Raw genomic sequence first — 7,572 nt, 5'->3', positions numbered from 1 at the left:
GGATGTATTTTCAAAGGAGAATTAGAATTTCAAAATCCTGTGGAACAGACAAATTTACTTCTAGCCAAGTGATGGAGGAAAAAAAATCAGCTTATTAGCTGCTAAAGAAAGCAAGTTAACAATTTTGCGTGGCTGAAAAAAGTCGGTTATCGTAACATCTTCAGAGTTTCACTGGTAGAAATTATTTTAGACTGATACAAAAACAAACACCGTGTATTAGTTTCATAAACGAAGAAAAAGGTTAGACATGCTCAAAATTTATTAAGCTTGTGAATCTTTGAAGGAGAAATAGCAAAGAATTAGCAAAGAAAAATCAAAGAATTATGCTACTGAATCCTTGAAAGAGAAACGGAGAAGATAAAAGGAGCAATATGAATCATTGAATTTGGCGTATGATAAATCATAACTCCATTATCAATGACAATAAAAAGCAGCGATGGAGACACTGCATTTGGTTTGGATAGGGATATCTAAAAAATAAAATATTGATTTCAAATAAATGCCTACTACAAGCCCACATGGCCAAAATTTGTATTTTGTACTCACAGTAAGTAAAAAGGACAACGACAAGAAAAGAAAACAAAAGGTGGACCAACAGATAAATAAGAAACCAATAAATTCAAAACGTAAGTCGTTAAATGTCCCCCAATCCTCTCAAGTCTAAAATACCTAACTAAGCCAAGGAAAGAAATTAAGCATGTGCATGAAGACGGTAAAGGTAGCTGAGTATGAAGCTGTCGAAGACAACCAAGGAAAAATCATTTTTTCCCAGAATGTTCGGATAATTAGATGGAAACACCATTTCCCATCATTGCTAAATCCCTCTCATTCATACCCCTCTGACGATCTTTCCCCATCTGTCAAGAAAAAGCCCTATGATGTTAAATTGGGCGCTCCTACAAGAGCCAAATCCTCAAAACAATGAAACACTAAAGAACCATAAATCCCTAAACCTAAGCTAAAATGAATGTAACAGCTAAACGATCCATCTGGACAACATATAGGATGAAGTAAAATATTCTTATGCACAATAATTTTAAGCTTTTCGAAGACTTTCTTAAAAATCACTTTTTGAGAATTTAAATAGATTTTAAATACTTTTCTCTATTTAGTATTCCACTTATTATACATTCAGTCTCCAACATCTGTAGATTTTTACAAACATTTCAGTATAAGTGTTCTTTTATTGATTTAAAACAGTACATTGTAAGAAAAATAAAGTAAACTAACCAAGGAAACAAGATATTTATAGCAAAGTGCGAAAAATGGAATCAAACCAAATAATTCCCGGTGAAAATTTCAAAATTGTCCAAGTTACCTCCGAATGTGGCGTTTGGTACAAACGCGGTGGTGGTAGATTTGTCCATAATCATAGCGTCGATACAAAATGAACAAGTATTTGATCAAAACATCAAATGGTATACCAAGATAGAGAAAACAGGAGGTAACAAAAAGAGATGTTTATAGTTCTTGGACTTGTTTTAAATTTAAAAAAACTGAAAGTACTCTTACTCCTTCATCCTAGTCTGCCTTTTCTTGCTTTTACATCAGTGCTTTACATCTTTGTAAGCAACGATCTGTGTAATTTTTCAAAGATACACTTGCAGTAAAAAAGGTTTGACAAAATGTGTCATCTTCGAAAAAGCACTCTCTAATTTATGTTGCCGTAGCCACACTAAGAGAAAAATCTCAAATGGCAAATCCAGTGTTTTAAGTATAAGGGAGTAAATTAACAAACTCTGCAGCGGTATTCACTAACAACAGATGAATCGTAATGAACTTCGTTCCATGCTGTTTCTGGTCCTAAAAATATGCCTTTTTAACACCTGCAGTTCTATGTATAACAAAAAAAATGAGAGTTCAAACAAGAACTCTCCCTTTGAACTATCGAAAAATGATTCACTAATATTGGACAAGCAACCTCCTCAGACCACCTACCTACGAACAAAATTGGGATTTTCAATAAAACAGGGTGCTCCCCCCGTCCACCTACGGATAGAATCGTTTTTTAAATGGTCAGTTTTACAAAACTAAGACGTTGTTGAAATTTTACACATACATCCTGATCTGAGGTAAGGTAGTGCCCCAAGGGTAGCACTTTTACACCGTCCGCACATATGCATTATACACTAACTGTATAATTTTTAAATTTTAAAGATTCAATAAAAATTACTTTCGCTCTTGGAAAAAGGTCAAGTTTTACATAGTTTCTATAAACACAAATATCGAAATTGTCCTCGAAAATCGAAAAGAGATGTCTCCTTTGAAACTTTTTGATTTCTAGGTTGTTTTGTTTGCAGGACGTACACCTTCAGACCAGTAAGTAAAACATTGGAAATCAAGTCACTTACGGTCTTGGATTTCAACAATAAATGTTCAAATGGGGAATCAGTGAATCCTTAGCTAAAGGTCTTTTCCGGCACCGGAAAACAAATTCCTTCATCCAGCATAAAATTCCACCGATATTTTGCCATAAAAAGAAAAAATCCATCCTTGCTTCCCATTTTCCTCAACACAGGCACTTTCAAGGAATATTGTACTGGGACAAGGAGCTTAGACTTTTTTGCTCATTAAAGGAATGAGGGGGGGGCAGAGATTTTTTAATATACCTAAAAGTAACTGCTAGCCTAAAAATGAAGCTTTATTATTCATTTAGAGACAGTGGAAAGAAAAAGACAAACAGATTCTCGTCTCAAATTATTTATAATTGTTGTATGTCTTTTAGTGTCACCAGATAGGTTAACTGTCAAAATATACTTCTGCAAGATCCTAAAACAGCTTTAGGAACTGATGTTCAATCTCCAAGAAAAATTGGATTGGAATAAGAAGACTTAAAATTTTTATTTGTCGAAGGGATGGAGGGGTTAGAAAGCTTTTTCCTCTGATATTCCTAGAAGATATTTTACTATGAACTTCTCTTGAACTTTTTATTTATAGTAAAAAAGCAAGTTAGACTGGAAACGCAACGTTTATCAAAATTAAAGAACTAATGTTCCTTCAATATCTGAGTATCAAATTAGGAGATGGAGTTCAAAACTTTTAGACAATACCGGGAGAGAGGGAGGATAAAGGGACTTCAAGTTTTGTCGTCGAGGTGGGCAAAACGGACCAATGCAAATATTTTCTCAGAAAAATTACATTGTCTGAGAAACAGTTAACAAAAAAATGGTGAAATTTTTGCAAGAAGAGGTTTGAGCTTGGATCTCCACAAGCTCTCTGATTGATAGATATTAAGATTGGCAAAACAGAGGTCTCCCTGATTCAGTAAATAAAAACAAAGAAAAAAAAATGAATTTATTAATTCTTGACACAACCCAAAGCTATTAAATGGAACCTCCTGCCCTAAGGCTAAGAATCCTTGAAGAAACTAGGTAGTGTGGTCTAACCATTCACTGACTTATCCACTTGACACTAATACAGAATTTCCTTAATATAAATAAAGTTTTAGAACTATTCTCAGAGTTAGTACACCATTTCCTCGCATAATTCTACTTACTTAATTGAAAAAAAAAATCGGAAAAAACTTGAACTTTGTTTAACTTTTTTCAGAAAGTCCACAATGTTCAGTCACTGGCGAAAAATTTGTGAAAAATTTCAAATAAGGTATGCACAGATCATTGTCAATATATATATATATATATATATATATATATATATATATATATATATATATATATATATATGTATATCTATATATCTATATATATAAAAATAAGTTGTCTGTCTGTGTGTCTGTCAGGTGACGTCATGTTTCTGTGTCGACTGACGTCATGTTTGTGTGTCGACTGACGTCAGGTTTGTCGACTGACGTCATTATAAGGATTGAGCTGTATGCGTCATGAAGTTGTTTGTCGACTGACGTCATGTTTGTCAATTGATGAAATTACATACCGGGACACCGGGACACAGGGAATATAAATGACGACCGAGAACCTCAAAGAGAAATTACAGACTGGGACACCCGGACACAAATCACGACCGGGACACAGGGAATATAAATGACGACTGGGACACAGGGACACAACTACAACGGGGACGCCGGGGGCACAGGCAGGATATATATATGACGACCGGGACACAGGGATTGTTCGAATAGAAATTACAGACCGGGACACCGGGACACAAATGACGACCGGGACACCGGGACACAGGGAATATAAATGACGACCGGGACACTCAAAGAGAAATTACAAACGACCGGGACACAGGGACACATTATGAGAATAATGAGGTAGAGATCTGAATACAGATAATGATCTGAATACAGATTGAATACAGAGTCAGGAAACCTGACAATCTATTTATATGCAACATATATATATATATATATATATATATATATATATATATATATATATATATATATATATATATATATATATATATATATATATATATATATATATATATATATATATATATATATATATATATATATATATATATCTATTCACAGGTGGGACACAACTACAATGGCGAGTAACTAATATGGCGCGTAACGACTTACGCGCGCGGGGGGGGCTTTGGGGGGCGCGAAGCGCCCCACCAACTAGGTGTTGGGGTGGCGCGAAGCGCCACCCCAACAGCTAGTATATATATATAAAAATAAGTTGTCTGTCTGTGGATCTGTCAGGTGACGTCATGTTTCTGTGTCGACTGACGTCATGTTTTCGACTGACGAAATTACAGACCGGGACATCGGGACACAAATGACGACCGGGACACGGGCACATAGGGAATATAAATGACGACCGGGACACAAGGAATGTTCGATTAGCAATCGCCATCAACAAAGCACCGGGACACAAATGACGACCGGGACACAGGGAGTATAGATGACGACCAGGACATAAGTAAAAAAAATTAAAAACTAAAAAAAAGGTAAAAACTACAAAAAAACTAAAAAGAAAAAAAAAACTAAAAACTAATAAAAAACTAAAAAAGCTAAAAAGCTAAAAAAAAAACTAAAAAAGAAAATAAAATGAAAAAGGAAAAAAATGAAAAATAAAGGAGAAAAACAAAACTAAAAAAAAGAAAAAAAAACTAAAAAAAGGTAAAAAAAACTAAAACCTAAAAAAAGACCAATTCAAAAACGAATGTATATACAGACCGGGACACAAATGACGACCGGGACACAGGGACACAACTACAACAGGGACGCCAGGGGGATCAGGGGGATATATAAATGACGATGGTGACACAGGGAATCGTCGATTAGCAATCACCATCAACAAAGCTCAAGGGCAATCATTAGAATCATGAGGTATAGATCTGAATACGGATTGTTTTCCCATGGACCATTATATGTTGCATGTTCAAGAGTCGTTAAACCTGACATTCTATTTATATGCACGTACAATGGGACAGCAAAGAATGTTGTATATTCGCAAGTTTTACGTAGTTAAAAACATATATATATATATATATATATATATATATATATATATATATATATATATATTATATGCACAGACAATGAGACAGCAAAGAATGTTGTATATTCGCAAGTTTTACGTAGTTAAAAACACACACACATATATATATATATATATATATATATATATATATATATATATATATATATATATATATATATATATATATATATATATATATATATATATATATATACATATATATATATATATATATATATATATATATATATATATATATATATATATATATATATATATATATATATATGTATATATATATATATATATATATATATATATATATATATATATATATATATATATATATATATATATATATATATATATATATATATATATATATATATATATATATATATATATATATATATATATATATATATATATATATATCTATATTCACAGGTGGGACATAGGGACACAACTACAATGGCGCGTAACTAATATGGTGCGTAACAACTTACGCGCGCGGGGGGGCTTATGGGGGGGGGCGCGAAGCGCCCCCACCAACTAGGTGTTCTATATATAAACAACAGCTAGTCTATATATAAAAATAAGTTGTTTGTCTGTGTGTCTGTCTACTGACGTCATGTTTGTGTGTCGACTGACGTCATGTTTGTCAACTGACGTATCTATCTATATATATAAAAATAAGTTGTCTGTGTGTCGAGTGACGTCATATCTAAGAAAAGCGTTCTAAGAAAAGCAAACACAAAAATTTATTTCATCATATACCATTTCAAAAACGAATGTATATACAGACCGGGACACCGGGATACAAATGACGACCGGGACACAGGGAATATAAATGACGACGGGGACACAGGGAATGTTCGATTAGCAATCACCATCAACAAAGCTCTAGGGCAATCATTAGAATCATGAGGTATAACTAAAAAAAACTAAAAAAGGTAAAAAACTAAAAACTAAAAAAAAACAATTCAAAAACGAATGTATATACAGACCGGGACACAAATGACAACCGGGACACAGGGAATATAAATGACGACCGGGACACTCAAAGAGAAATTACAGAGTGGGACACCGGGACACAAATGACGACCGGGACACAGGGAATATAAATGACGACCGAGACACAGGGACACAACTACAACGGGGACGCCGGGGGGCACAGGGGGATATATAAATGACGACGGCGACACAGGGAATGTTCGATTAGCAATCACCATCAACAAAGCTCAAGGGCAATCATTAGAATCATGAGGTATAGATCTGAATACGGATTGTTTTTCCCATGGACAATTATATGTTGCATGTTCAAGAGTCGGTAAACCTGACAATCTATTTATATGCACAGACAATGGGACAGCGAAGAATGTTTTATATTCGCAAGTTTTACGTAGTTAGAAACATATATATATATATATATATATATATATATATATATATATATATATATATATATATATATATATATATATATATATATATATATATATATATATATATATATATATATATATATATATATATATATATATGTTTCTAACTACGTAAAACTTGCGAATATAAAACATTCTTCGCTGTCCCATTGTCTGTGCATATAAATAGATTGTCAGGTTTACCGACAACCCCAACACCTAGTTGGTGGGGCGCTTCGTGCCCCCCAAGCCCCCCCCGCGTGCGTAAGTCGTTACGCGCCATATTAGTTACGCGCCATTGTAGTTGTGTCCCTGTGTCCCACCTGTGAATATAGATAGATTTATATATGTGTTTCAAACTACGTAAAAATTGCGAATATACAACATTCTTGGCTTTCCCATTGTCTGTGCATATACAAAGCCGTATGTACTAATAATGACGTCATATGCAAACGCTCTTTTTACAAACAAACAAACATGCATACACACAACTCGTTTTTATATAGATAGATAGATAGATAGATACAATATAAATTAACTGCGTAAAACTTGCGAATATACAACGTTCTTCGCTGTCCAATTGTCGCTGCATATAAATAGATTGTCAGGTTTACCGACCCTCGAACATGCAACGTACAATTGTCCATGGGAAAAACAATCAGTATTAAGATCTATACCACATTTTTCTAATGATTGACCTTGAGCTTTGTTAATGGTGATTGCAAATGCTA

General features: G+C 33.8%; 1 protein-coding gene across 4 annotated transcripts in view; it reads left to right on the top strand.

The window, feature by feature from the left end:
* The window catches only part of LOC136025399 (uncharacterized), a 597,112-nt gene that overhangs the window by 263,129 nt on the left and 326,411 nt on the right, over positions 1-7,572 (top strand). The window lies entirely within an intron of this gene.

The sequence above is a fragment of the Artemia franciscana genome, chromosome 1, assembly GCF_032884065.1.
Source record: "Artemia franciscana chromosome 1, ASM3288406v1, whole genome shotgun sequence".
In the NCBI taxonomy this organism is placed as follows: domain Eukaryota; kingdom Metazoa; phylum Arthropoda; class Branchiopoda; order Anostraca; family Artemiidae; genus Artemia; species Artemia franciscana.
The sequence above is the reverse complement of the archived record's forward strand: the minus strand, read 5'-3'. Positions and strand labels throughout refer to the sequence as shown.